At 46.2% G+C, this 14,572-nt stretch overlaps 1 protein-coding gene across 1 annotated transcript in view; it reads left to right on the plus strand.

Moving 5' to 3' along the window:
* Positions 1 to 14,572, plus strand: part of Arhgap10 (Rho GTPase activating protein 10) — a 259,737-nt gene that overhangs the window by 235,373 nt on the left and 9,792 nt on the right. The window lies entirely within an intron of this gene.

Below are 14,572 nucleotides of genomic sequence, written 5' to 3' on the forward strand. Positions count from 1 at the left end.
GGAGAAGGCAAAGCAAAATCTTTGTTGAATGATTTCTTTCCGTTTCCAGGCTGGCGGGGAAGGGTGTGGCTTCCAGTCTAATCTGAGTGCAGTTTGTGGTAGTCTGGGGTCACGGTCACGGAAGGGAAGTTCAGTGTTCCTCCTCTCAGCATAGCCTCTCTAGTGCAGACAGCATGGCGAGGACATGTGCACTGTACTGGCTGTTTCTGGAAACTGTCCTTGAGTGGCGTTTCGGGTAGGGCAGGCAAGTCTCTGGTTGTTACTAAGCTAATGTTATGTTTTACTTCATAGCAGCCTGTCTGGTAGAGACGTAGTTACTGACGTCTGATTTTATCTCCTCTGCTGTATTGCTAAGCTCGTGTAGATCAGCTCAGGTCTACTGCAGCAAATGATACATGCACAAACAAAAAGCCTGGAGCTTGTTTGGATGCGTGGGGTTTTCTTGAACGGTGTGGATGGAACCCGAGGAACCACTGCAGAACAGAGTGGGTCTGAGCCTGCAGAGGGCGTCTGTGTGCTCAGAGAGGACACAGTGGATCTATGAATAATTGTAAGACCTTGATTACTCAATCAATTATATCCAAAATATATTTATAATTCACCCAGAGAACATTAAAAAATTTTAAGTTAAGATTGCTTAAAACAGAGTATAGATAATAATGTCTCTGACCCTAGCTGGGCATTCTTGGGGCTTTAAGTGGATTGGAAAGTGTTATTCACAATACTTGGCTTTTTATAGCCTCAGTTGGATCCAAATGAAATCATTATGATCTTATTAAGTATTAAGAAAGATTTGGAAGACTTGGCATGCTGAAATTTTGGGGTAACTTGAAAATGTTGAAAACTGACCTGAGCCGGGCGGTGGTGGCTCACGCCTTTAATCCCAGCACTCGGGAGCAGAGGCAGGCGGATCTCTGTGAGTTTGAGGCCAGCCTGGTCTACAAGAGCTAGTTCCAGGACAGGAACCAAAAGCTATGGAGAAACCCTGTCTCGAAAATAAATTAAAAAAAAAAAAACTGACCTGAAATCAGAGTGAAACTCCCAAGTTAGAGATTCATGTTCTAGAGGTATGTATATGTGTGTGTGTGCGTGTGCGTTATTTTAATTTTATTTTAGGTTATTTTAATTTTCTGTGCAGAGATTATATATTCTGGACTTAAATCACGGAGACTGAAATATGCTTGTCACCTTTAAGCATGTATCAGCATGAAAGTCCCTTTTGATGTTGCGTGGCATCCGCTGTCTATTCTGGCTGCACTCGAGTTAGAATTAGTCTGTATGCTATTCAGTGAGATCCACTTATCAGAGTCAGTGGAGAACAGTTTAGTTAGCCCTCATTCTTCCATGTAGTTAGGAGCCTTGGGATAGCTGTTGCTCAGTTCACGACACATTTGGGCCCAAGACAAAAAGAACTGGATGTGTCTGGTCATAAATCAAGTAAGGAATGCATCCCCCAGTTTCCTTCCATACACACTGGAAAATGTCATGAAAAGTACTCTAACCTTGAGCGCCAAAGCGGGAGAGGTGGGAAGCTGTAGAGCAAGCAGGGGAAGATTTTGTTGTAATGGAAGCTTTCATCTACTCAAAGTCTTGATTTTTTTTTTTTTTGTAATGGAAGCTTTCATCTACTCAAAGTCTTGATTTTTTTTTTTTATCTTCTTCCTATGTTGTACATGAATATGTTTCTCTTAAGTATGGGAGAACTTCCATTGTACTTTCGAAAGGATTTGTTTGATCTGGGTAGATGGCTCAGTTGGGGGTAAAGTATTTGCTGTAGAAGCATGAGGACCCTTGTGCAGTCCCTAGAATCCACATAAAAAAGCCAGGTTCTGCTTGCACAGACAGGAGGAGAATACCTGGGCACACTGGCCGGTCAGCCTTTCTTCATCGGTTTGTTGGTTCCAGGTCAGTGAGAGAGTCTGAGAAAACAAGGAGGATGATTCCTGAGGAACAACAGCCAACTCTTTGCTTTCACATGTACACACGTGTGAAAATCTGTCAGTTCAGATTTTCTTTAATATACAGATGATGAATTCTCAAATGAGCACACCTCAGAAACACCGATATTCCCAGGCTGGGGGTGTGGCTCAGTGGTAGAATTTGTACTTAGCAGACTCTGTTTGAGAAAGAAGTTTTTAAAAATGCCCCAACCGTCCTGGGCCCCACCCCCAGCTGATGTTGATTCAGTGGGCCTGCAAAGATGCGGGAAAGCTGGTGTTTCTAGTACATTCTCTGGTGATGGGTGGAAGTGGTGACCTAGACCCCTGGGCCTCTTTCCCTGCGTCTAGCCTGTGTTGCTTATAGACTGTGTCTCTGGGGAAGAAGATAAGGGAAATGGGTAGTCATATGTCTTTATTGTTTATTGCATGGCATTTCAGTATGTCTATAAAATGTTTCAGATCAACTCATTGGTGTATTCATCACTTCATATATTATCAATGCGGGTAGGGTTCCAACCAGTCTACATTGGCTGTTCTGGGATATGCAGCTGGGCTGTATGGTGGACAGAAGTTAGTCCTCTTGCCCACCTGCTAAACAGTCCTTGATGTTGCTCCCTCCCATGCGTCTAGTCCTGTCCCTCTGTGTACCTGTGTGAGCACTGCTTGGGACATCCATGTATTCATGAGAATACCTTTTAAGTTCTTCTATAGTGGCACAGTTGTTGGTCTCCCTGTGGCCCGCGTGCCTTCCGCACACTTGGCTTTCCTGCTTTAGGTACCTCTCTGCCTGTTTGCTCAGGACAGCCTGCGCTGTCTTCAGTCCAGCTTCAAATTCGCATCTAGGACATCAGAGCTTTGACCCTTTTTCTCTTGATCATCTTCAGTTGGCATTGGCACAGTGGTGCCTCTGAGTATTAGCTAGTATCTGCCCTTTTGTTCTATGTCACATTTATGTGATATGTGTGTGTCTAATCGTCGATCATAGACTCCTTGCTAACAGGAACTGGATCTTATACTCCATGGATCTTTTTTGTGCTGTTGGCATAGTTATTCATAAATAAAGGTCCTTTTAAAGACCCTGTTTCCTTCTGTACATCACCATATATCTCTTTGACTGTTGCGTCTGGTTTCTGTCCTTCCTTTTGGAGGAAGCTGAGACCCACACACTGCAGGCATTCTACAGCATCAGTCTGTTTCCTCCTCAGTGATTTCCTTGGCATTTGTACATTTAGTTTCCATTGTCATCTCTTATCTGTTGTTCTCCCTCCATTTTTTCACACCAGCTTTGCAGCACCAACTGTAGTAGGCTCACTACATGCTGACTAAGTGTCTTTTAAACCAGAGTTTCTGTGGGGCCATTAAAAACTCAGCGCCAAGTTTTAAGAAGGAGTTTCCAGTTTAGGGTGTTGACTGTACCTTCCAGAACGAGCTCTGATCCAGGTCCTGAAGAATGCAGCCGCATGTAACCACACAGGACCCCATTGCAGTGTTACACAGAAATGCCTTACCTGCAGCCACTGGAAGGCAGATTGGCAGGAAAACCGACAGCAGCTGTGACTCTGACCTGGGCAGTGTGTAAATGCAGCCATGGCCTCTGGCAGGTGGAACACGATGCAGCAGAATTAGATTTCCTGGCTTTCTGCTGATGCGTCTGACTTGTGGGCATTATTCACTGAAGTCAATCAATCCAAAGCTATTACCTACCTGTACGCTTGTGAGGTGATGGTGACTTCATTGCCAATGAAGAGTTGCTGGCTCAGACTCCTTGGAGGACATGACATCATAGGTCAGGGCATTTCAAATGTCCCAATGAAGGCGTAAGTCATAAACAATGCCACACCAGTTTGGAATTATGATTAATAGGGTGGTATTTATTTAAAGGGGAAAAAACTTACAGATCACCTTCAGCCCTCTGCGCAACCAGGAAGGGAGTCTAGTCGCAGGCGGAGCAGGAAGTGAAGAGAGAGAGGAGAGGGAAGTGGCCGCTTTTTTAAAGGGAGAGAGACCACGCCCCAATGGGCTGGTATCTCAGTGGCTATAGGCTGGAGGAGGGAGGACCTCCTACAACATCCCAAAGTCATTTCCCCCAGTAAACTAGTTTTCTCTAAACAGGTTTTCTTCTGTTATAATTGATGGAGCCAGAGCCTTGGCAAGTAACCCTTTTAGGTCCCTGCACAGAAAAAAACTCTAAGAATTTCCAGGTCTTACACTCTGCTTTCCCACTAGCTCGCTAACAGAAAGACGCGGCCTCCTATTCTGCTGAACTTCAGATGGTGGTGTCCCATGGTGCTTCTTTTCTGCCTACGTCTGTTGGCATCTGTGGTGCCTCTCACCCTGAGCACTAGCAAGTCTCCAGGGAAGGGACTGCTTCCTGCATGCTGAGACACTTGGTTTTGGCTGTTGGGGACAGTAAAATATTCTCAAAACATGCTTTTAACTCTTGAGCCATCTCTTCAGCTCACCGCTGAAAAATATTTTTATTCTTTGAGAATTTCCTGTCATGTAAATTGGTCATATATACCTCCTCCTCCAATCCTGCCGGATCTACTCTCATTCCTAACCACCCAACATTACATCCTCCTAAGACAAACAAACAAGAAGCCATCAAGTCTACTTGTGCTGTCATATTCTCTTAGGTATGTGGCCATCCACTGGAATATGGTTGACTTATTAGGACCTACATACATCCTTCAAGCAAATTGACCCTCCTTATCCTGTTGTAGTAGTTCAGGTAAGGGTAGGACTTCATGCCCACCTCTCCCCTCTATGCCGGCATTTGTCTTGGCGAGGCCTTATATATGATGCTACAATTGTGGGAGTTCATCTCCCAGCTGCCCTGTTGTATCAGAGGACACTATCTCTTCTCACACTCTTTGCACTCTGTCCTCCACAGTGACCTCTGAGCCTGGGAGGGGCAGTTTGATACCGTCTTAGTCTTATTCGGGCTAAACATCCCACAGTTCCTATTCTCTGCACCTTGATTAGCTCTGGGTTCGGCCTACCATTTTTATTATTAAGGAAATAATAAGATTTTTTCATTTTTATTCTTAATGAAATAATTAACTTCCTTTAAATTGGGCAAATAGGGGTTTCTCAGAGAGAGCTACATGGCATTTCAAATTCCTTGACTTTTGGCCGGGACTGTATTTCATCAAAGTGAACAACTTTGTTGACGATATCAAATTACTCTTTAGGTTTAATATAACACAATAATCCACGAATGATGTATATGAAGTTCAGAAAAAAGAATCAGCAGATTTCTGAAAAATTGGCACAACCACAGAAGCTACCAAAGTCCCAGGCAGACTTTGTCCTCGCCTTCTCTCCTTTTGCCTTCCTGGCCTCCCTGAGTGCCGGCCTCCACTGCACTTTCTGCTGACTTGGGCTTTGCTTTGTTTGAACTTTTTGTTTGCCTTGTTTTGTGTGGTGCTGAGGATTCCCCCCATTGCCTGGCACATGCCGAGAACACTGTCTACTGCTAAGTGACAGGCCCTGCCCCACCCGTATGTGCCCTAGTCCTTGATAGACCAGGGCAGTCAGTAAGTTGCTCCTACATGGTGCCATAATATATTTCCCATTGTGTTATGGTCATTGTTTAAAAAGAAAATAGATTTCTTTTTCACATTTGATTCTTGGTTACAGTTAAACCATTCATTGCTTTCCTAAGAAGGGCAAGGATGTTTATAGATTTAGAAAGATGCCAGGGGAGAGTGATAGTCCTCTTAGGCATTGAATTGCCCATTTCAAGATGTCCAGCGGTCAGGCAGTGGTGGCACACACCTTTTATTTTAGCACTTGGGAGGGAGAGACAGGTGGATCTCTGTGAGTTCAAGGCTAGCCTGGTCTACAGAGGGGGTTCTAGGGTCGCCAGGGCTACAGAGAGAGATTCTGTCTCAAAAAACAAAACTAAAAGAAAAACAAAAAGATGTCCAGCATCTTTTTTGTCTAGTGGGGAGATGGTTGTTCTTTTAAACATGGCAGTTTATCTGCGTTTGTCCCTTCCTTGGTCCTGATGATTGCAAAAGAGCAGCATCCGTAATCTTTTTCTAAGGAATATGTAGCTTGTCTCCCGTTAGCTCAGTGAAGCTCCTGAAGCTAATCCCAGGGCCCTCATATGTGGCCATCAGTCACCTGTAAATGTCTACCCACAGCCCTTTGCAAATGGTTTAGATAATTGCATTGTGTGCGACTCTTAGGTCTACCTAACTCATGTCTTTCTGCGGTTCTGCCGCTGCCACTCCACACTCTAAAGCTTGGGGAGTTTCAGAATGTTGATAATTCATATAGCTTTAAATCCCATGATAGAAAATAAAGACACATATCTAAATTTTGTAGTAGCATTTCTACTGTTTAAGACTCCAAGTAATTAATAATTCTTACATTACATCTTGTTTGACTTTTATTTTCCTTTGAGTTTCATTGTTTTTTTGATGCCATTGTTGGATTGTTGTTATTTCCTGCCTGTGGGTTGGTCGGCTATGACTCCAGTAAATAGCGCTGAGGCTCACTGGCCTTCTCTATCAAAGCGGGGACACAGCTTCGCCTGGAAAAGCACGGATTCCAGTCGCACAGACCTGACTTTGTACCCCCTTTCTTCTTCTTCCAAAGGTCTTAGAAAAGATTATGTAGCTTATTCAAGCAAACTGAGCTTTACAAGATTACCCATAAAAGGCAAGGGAGAACACCTGCCCCCCTACAGTGGCAAGCTTTCAGGGCACCAGTTACTAAGCCCAGGGACTGCTCTCCTGGGAGTTCTAGGCAGCCACCTGCTGGGAGTCTGCTAACCCTGAGAACCTAATATGCTCGGCCCCAAGTTCCTGTCGTGTTGGTTTCATAATCTGCCCACAAGCATCTTGGGGAGATGACCTCTGGCCTCTGAGCAGCTCTGGATCCTGATCTTTGGTTATATTGTTCAGCAGTCCCAGCCTAGATGTGTGGGGATCTCTGAAAAAACAGTCATGTGTCACATGACCAAGGCCTGGGACCCACCGAGTCCCAGCCTCATCTACTAGTTCTTTGGTGCAGTTGTCAGAGTGAGCTCGGTGAGTAAGCCCAGGGTGGTTACTATGCATGGCCTCCTGCCTCCTGCCGGTAGCTGCTATTTTTCACGCAGGAATTGAGCTGGTGGAAGTATTCTCATCAAGAACCCTATTGGGCAGCAACCCCCAGCTTCCAATGGTCTGCAGTTTTCTGCAATGAAGCTTCTGTTCCTTTCTGTTCTGCTCCTTTACCCCTCAGGCTGATTCCACAGTGATCATTTGGAAGGAAGGAAATGGGGTCATTCTCTAAGATCTGGTCAGAGATGTAACTCCAGAATAGTTCTCTGATGGTGAAACCAAGTGTGCTAGCTCTGGGAATGAACTTCGTATGAGTCCATGTGAGGGGTGGGTGTGGCCTTTCTTGTTAAAGGAGCAAGTTTGTGAGGGATGCCCAGCATCCTCCAGCCTGAGAACTGTGTTAAATGGTTTCATCTTCTCTGAAGCCTCCCATGCCCTCCCCACTTCTCTGCCTACCTGCTGCAGGATGAGCAAGTTACTGTGTTTCCAGCTGGCTTTGATAATTGGCCACCACCCTTCTTCAAGAGAACCAATGGGAAATAGCCTCAGGGAACATTAGCTGTGCTATAGAAAGCGCTAAGTGTTTACAGGTCAGATCCAGGCTCCCACCTTGTGCTCAGCACTGAGCCCCACTCCAGTCTCTAGAGCAGTGGATCCTAGTGTTCCTAATGCTGCAACCCCAACCATAAATTTATTTCATTGCTACTTAACTGTAATTTTGCAACTGTTATAAACTATAATGTAAATATCTGATATGTGACCCCTGTGAAAGGGTCATTAGATTCCCCCCAAAGGGGTCATGACGTATGGAATTGAGAACCACCACTGTAGAGGAGAAGCAGGAAGGAGATGTCTCTCAAACCTGGGAAGTCTGTGGTCTTTCATCTTCTTCACCCCTGATGAGACAGACTCACATGGTCCAGTTAATCCAGCGTGAGTGGCTGTGGCCTGAGGCTAGCTAACTCTGTAGATAAGTTCTATTGTGACACAGTCATACCGGGTCCTTCCCTCATGATCTGTCTGGGCTGCTTTTTCTTCACTTGAGTCAGAAAAGACTGGGTGGCCTGCAAGGTCCTTTCTGGAAGAATCATTGAATCAATGAATCTCATTAGTAAACCAGTATTTCTTGAAGGCCCATTTTCAGTGCAGGAGTTTATCACCACATGGACCACGTTGTCTGACGGGTGCTGTGGGTTACCACCACATGGACCACGTTGTCCGATGGGTGCTGTGGGTTACCACCACACGGACCACGTTGTCTGACGGGTGCTGTGGGTTACCACATGGGTATAACCTTGGACATCTTTTCTTGCCTTTGAACGAAGCAGAATTTTCACTTGGGTTTTGGATGTTTAGGTGTGTGACTGTAATTAAGTGTCTGTCTGTGTTTTTCATAACTGAAGATTAAGTATTTGTCTTGGAATAGTTTAGTATCTACAGAAAAGTTATAAAAACAGAAAGACCTTCCCTGGCTTTCCTCTCTTGCATACACCCTACGGAACTCTGATACCTTTGGTAAAAAGTGAAATCAGCGTTTATACTGCATGGTTATTGGCTTTTGGTGAGAAAAGTGCACAGCTTTCCCAGAAGGGAGGTGTGGTCCAGAAACGCAGCAGCGTGTTACTCTCCTGCAGGGCTCATCTTGTGTGTGCGCTTCCCACTGTTACCTCAGCCTGTTAACTGTCTGCACCTCTTTTGCTGAGGACCTCGGATCCCATGGATGACTTGGGCACAAATGAATGCACTCATGGTGCACTAGCCCTGGGGATATGCAGCCATCCTGGGGTGTGCGGCCATGCTGGGGGTATACAGCCATGCACTTCTATCCTGTTCCTTAGGAGGTGACACCCCACACACGTCTATGGCCAACAAACATCAGCACTAGTCCTGGAATTTCTGTCTGCCTGAGGAGCGACCAGTGTCATGCATTTGGCCTGTATGTGATTATGATCCTTTGTCCTTGTCCTTAGCCCATGGTCTGCCTTGTGAGTCTTCTGAACTCACATCACAGGCTCTTCCTCCGCTGTTTTATTTTCACTCAGGACTGTGATCTCCAGTGTCTTGTCCAGACATGACCTCAAGCAAATCCCTGTACCTTTCTGAGATTGTCTTCCTGTATGTGTCATGGAACATTAGGGTCATAGAGAGTCATATCTCACATGACCTGGGTGTGAAGGTGAAGATGATATGGAAGAAGGATCCCTTCACCCCTTTCTCCATGAAGCCTTCCTGATGTTCAAGAGATGTTTAATGCTTCCTTCTCTGTTCTGTGAGGGGTCGTGGGCAGACTGCCCCTTGGCCCCAGGCATGGCTTCTCCGACCCCTGCCCTGCCTGAACACTTCTGGAGAGCAGGCAGTGTTACAAGCTTCCCGGTGTCCCCAGGACAGCATCTGATGGGTTCTTAGTAATTGGGCAAATGTGGTCTGTTTCAGACTTTTCCCAATAGGTACTTCGTTAGGCTTTCTTTTGCTGTGAAGAGACACCATGACCACAGCAACTCTTATCAAGGGAAAACATTTAATTGGGGTGACTCACATGTTCAGAGGTTTAGCCCGCTATCATCAGCTTGTAGCAAGGTGGTGTGCAGACAGGCATGGGGCTGGAAAAGTAGCTGTGAATTCTTACATCTTGACCCACAAGCAACAGGAAGTGGTTTGACTGTCACACCGAAAGAAGCTAAAGCAAAGGAGACCCCAGAGCCCGCCCCCACAGTGACACACTTCCTCCAGCAAAGCTACACCTCCCAATAGTGCCATTTGCTTTGGGGGTCATTTTCTTTCAAGCCACCACGTTCCTGTCAGACGACCCCTGCATGACCCCACAGATCCTGGTGACCTCATCAGTGTCGTCTGCGCTCCACTCTGAGTCCTGGATGTGAACTTGGAAACAGCGAGCTTGCTCTGTTGTCACCCTTCTGAACACTTTATTTTAGAAAGGGATTTCTCAGAATCTGCAGTTATAGTATTTCATTCTGCCTTTATTATTATTTCAAACACAGGACAGACTGATCTACAGGACTTAGGCTGTGCATTTCCCGGGTTGGTGGGAGATCATTTCACTAACATGTAAGCTTCTGCTCAAATGAGGTTCCTGTGTAGACTTTCAATTCGATTCCATTAATTATAGTCAAGTATCTGTAAACGCGGAGGACTTAGTCATTTCTAATAAGTGGTCATTTGTTGACACTATTGTCCCTACCATACTGCTTTTGTTTTAAATTGCCCCTGTGTTCCACACCCTGGAATTGACCTTCTGTTGCCAGCGGTATGCAAAGCAGACCCATCTGCTCTGCTGCAGAAATGCTGTGGGGTTTCCCAGGGACCCTTGAAAGTCCAAAGGCTTCAGCCCGGTTTCACCTCTCAGAGATGTTTGTGCTCTTCTGACATGGGAACCTGATGGCATGCAGAAAGTGCAGCCTACAGGAACCTGATGGAATTCAGAAGGTGCAGCCTACAGGAACCTGATGGCATGCAGAAGGTGCAGCCTACGGAACCTGAAGGCATGCAGAAAGTGCTGCCTACAGAACCTGGTGACATGCTGAGAGTGCAGCCTACAGAACCTGATGGCATGCAGAAGGTGCAGCCTACGGGAACCTATTGAAAGTGCAGCCTCTGATGCTGAGGTCAGTTGGGCCAGGTTGGAATCATGAGCAACCTGCTAACTTGTTACACTTTACAAATATGAGCTCTGAAAATAGATGTGTTGGGAACCAGAACCATTTTTTTTTTTGTCACTGAGAAAATCTCTAGGATCTTTGCCTGATGTGCAAGCCTGTTTTTCCAAAGTAAGAATATCCATTCTTCCTATACCAGAGTTGATTCTTCCTATACAAGACTGTTTCCTTGTCACTAAGACTGATACACACACACACACACACACACACACATTCTGTCTGTCCATCCATCGTCCGTCCATCCATCCGTATCCTATCTCCTGCCTTTCTCCCCACCTCCATCACCACATCCCACCCACTCATGGAAACCAGTTGCCTCAGGAACGACCACACAGATGTTCACTGTGTGTATTTTCAGGAATACGCTTCTGATTTAGCAGTCTGAAATCTCCATGTGTTTTTAGTGATTTTAGTGATGTGTTTTTGTATTTCCCTGTCCCTCACAGAAGGATGATGGTAGTGGCTCTTCCTTCGTCCACAGGAGAAGATGCAGTACGTGTGTTAACTGGGAAGTAGTTCTCTATAATTTATTCCTGTTTTGGTAAATGTGGTTTAGCTTTTCAGGAGGCCGTTCCCCCCCCCCCCCCCAAACCACAATGTTGCTTTCAAGAAACTTGTGGAACTCAGATACTTCATATAGTGGTTCAGCAGCTCCCCACTCCAGAGGGCTAGTGGTCTGTGTTTGCCCAGGGTAGCAGTGGGAAGAAGGGCGCAAAGCTTCCAAGTTTATAGCTGAAAGGGCACTTAGAGCATCTCGTTTGACATTCTAGGACACACAAACTTTTTATTCTGGTGTCACCAATCCTTTTTGCTATTTAGCCCAGAGACTCTTACCCGGGTTCTCATGTGAACTATAAAATACCCAAAAATGATCAGGGTAGCCTTTTCTACAGCTTCCCAAAGACAACATAGCCAACACTGTGGAGGGACTGAAATCCTGTTGTACTCGTACACTGTTAAATTCGCGTGCAGACTGTACGTGTTCTGTCCAAAGATACAGACTCCCAGCCGAGAGCCACAAGTGGTAGTCAGAGTGTTGGTATTGTCTTGTCCCATTTTCACAGTGTGATAAGAAGGGTGCCTGTTGGAAACTGTGTGGGTAGGATAGAAAGGAATGTGGGTCATCTTATTTGGTCATCTATGAGTCTTATTTGATGGATGAAGGCCACTCTTTTCTTCAGAGAGACACAGTTCCTATTGTCTGCAAGCCCATTTTCCCCACAGATATTTTCAAAAAGAGTCCAAAACCACAGTGTCCAGAAGATTGGATGTGCAGAGGCATAAAGAAGCCCAGGGAAAACTTTCTTCCCCCAGACACATGGGTTGGGGGCAGAGAATATTGAGATTTTAAGCCATATTACAAAAAAAACAGCCAAATTCTGGATGGTTACATAATGGATAGATCTATGCTTTTAGGCGGGTGGTCCTCTGAAAAGCCCGAGAAGCTGGCTTTGCGGACGGCTGTGGATCCTGTCCACTGCTCCTGGGTCCTGCTGTGAACCTGTGGTATTTGATTGTGTTCATTTGCCCATTTGTTGCCTTATCCCACTCTTCTGAGAGGACAGGATTCCAGCGTTTCTTCTGCCCAAGGTGCCACAGCACTATTTCAAACCATATTCTGCCATGCAACTCTCCCCTCTGCAGCACTCCCGGTTCTCCAGGAGACAGGATCTTTCCCAGACACTTTCTAGACTTTCATTTTGCTGTTATTTATGAACATTTCAACCCACAAAAGTCTGTGTTTGTGGAAGTTTAAATGAGAATGACCTGCATATATGTGAATGAGTAGTTCCCAGTTCGTAGCTGTTTAGGAAGGATTAGGAGGTGTGGCCTGGTTGCAGGAGGCTTATCACGGGCGTGGATTTGAGGTTTCAGAAGCCCATACACATCAGTCTCATTCTCTCGGTATTCCTCCATCTTGTAAATCAGGTATGAGCTCCTAGCTTCTGCTGCAGCTCCATGACTGTCGGCAGCCAAGCTCCCCGCTATGGTGGTCATGGACTCAACCTCAGAAACTGGCAGCTAGCCTCCAATTAAACGTTTCCTTTTGTAATTTGCCATGGTCATGGCGTCTCTTCACAGCAATAGATCAGTGACTCATTCAGTGCCTGCATGCGTGTCATGGCCTGGAGAAACCCTGAACACAAATACAGAGACTGAAGTTGGAGTGAGTTAGCTCTCATGGTGAACTGGCTACCATGAGATGTTATAGCACACAGATGTTGAACAAACACAAGAAAATACAGAGAAGCAGACCCTAAACAGAGATTGCCAAGCGTGTTTCAGATTCAGGATGAGCTAGGCTAAGGTGCAGGCCCGTCCCTTCCTTGACTGTTACTCCAGGGGCTCTCTCACTTTCCCCTTCACGAGCACAGAGCATTATGTCTGTGACTTCAGTGTCGGGTCTGTGCTGCAATCATGACGCTCGTCTTTGCCTGTGGCTCTCCTCCTCCTCTTCCTCCACCGCCGATGGGTGGCTCCCGTTCACCACCTCTGTCTAGGCAGATGTAATGGTGGTGGTGCAGCATCTCATCTTCAGCCACCACTGCACACCACTCAAGGCACCTTGAATACTTGCTGTGAGATTATATGGCAATTGTTGGCTGACTGCCGCCTTAAGTTTTCCATGAGACCCTCGCTGACCCACCCTTCTCCCTTCCTGATTAGTAAGACACCATTAGAGGTTCGTTTTTCTTCTAAGAATTTAGTGTCTTTTATAGCAAGGTGGTTCAGGTCACTAAGATTTATAAGTTTCTTGCGGTAGAGTGAAGCAGGTTTTTTGACTCCCCCAGTGGGCAGGTACACGTTTTGTAAATAGGTTCTCTTAGAATCTTATCTCTAATGAAGCCAGTTATCAAGTATCTTTCAAGGCAGCAATGGAGCGCATGTTGGAGTCGGTGCTAAAGTGCATTTGCTTTGTAGCTCCATGGGTTCAGAATGTGGGTGGAAGCTTTGCGTGCCTGGCATCTTATCAGACTGATCCTGCTGTAAAGACAAGAGCATCATAAAGCTACTAATCCCAGCCTGCCCTCCTGTTTATTGTGGTGACAGGCCTTCAGAGATCCCTGGCCTCCCCTGCAGACTGAAGACAGGGAGGCTGCGGGCAGTGGAGAGCAGCGCCTCTTCTCAGGAATGGCATAGGGCAGGTAGACTGCTCTCACCTAGTGTGACTGCCTGGGACAAAGGGCTGGGACAGTGTTCTCTTAGTGAAGGGAGAGTCGACAAAGGGGCAGCCAGGAGCTGTATGGAAGGGAAATGGCAGGAGGAGTTCTGATGTAGAAGAGTGCGAGGCAGTACCCCAGTGTGGAAGGACAAGCAAGCAACCTGCTGGAAATAACGTGTGCACGTGTGTGTGGTGGTCGGGGCTTGCTTGCAGAGTACTTCCTGAGCATGTGCCACAGGCACCACAGAGAAAGATGGACGGGTGGATAGGAGTGTGCTTTCCGGATGCTCATTGCTGGGGTGGTTGGTAGTAAGTCTCTAATTTCTAGGCCAGCCAGGGATACAGGAACCCTGTACTGGGGGAGGAGAGAGAGGGGAGGGAGAGAAGAAGTAGGAGGAGGAGGAAGAAGAAAAAAAGGAAAGAGTTGAAAAAAAGACTTTATATACCATAGCTGCGAATCTCCAAATCTGAGGTAATTGAGGAGTAATTCAAGGGCCCACACTGATAAATTTTTATTAACTTGACATAGGCTAGGTCCACCTGGGAAGAGGGAACCTCAGCTGAGAATAGCTTCGTCAGATTGGCCTGTGGGCAAGTCCCTGGGCAATTTCTTGATCAGCGATTTTTGTGGGAGGACGCAGCTCACTGTGGGCGATATCAGCACTGGTCAGATGGTCCTGGGTTGTGGAAAAAGCAAGCCAGTGAGCAGCTTCAGCTCCTGCCTCAGTTCCTGCCCTG

This window comes from Microtus oregoni, unplaced genomic scaffold (assembly GCF_018167655.1).
Source record: "Microtus oregoni isolate MIOR12 unplaced genomic scaffold, Mior012 000014F_ref0000157, whole genome shotgun sequence".
Lineage (NCBI taxonomy): Eukaryota > Metazoa > Chordata > Mammalia > Rodentia > Cricetidae > Microtus > Microtus oregoni.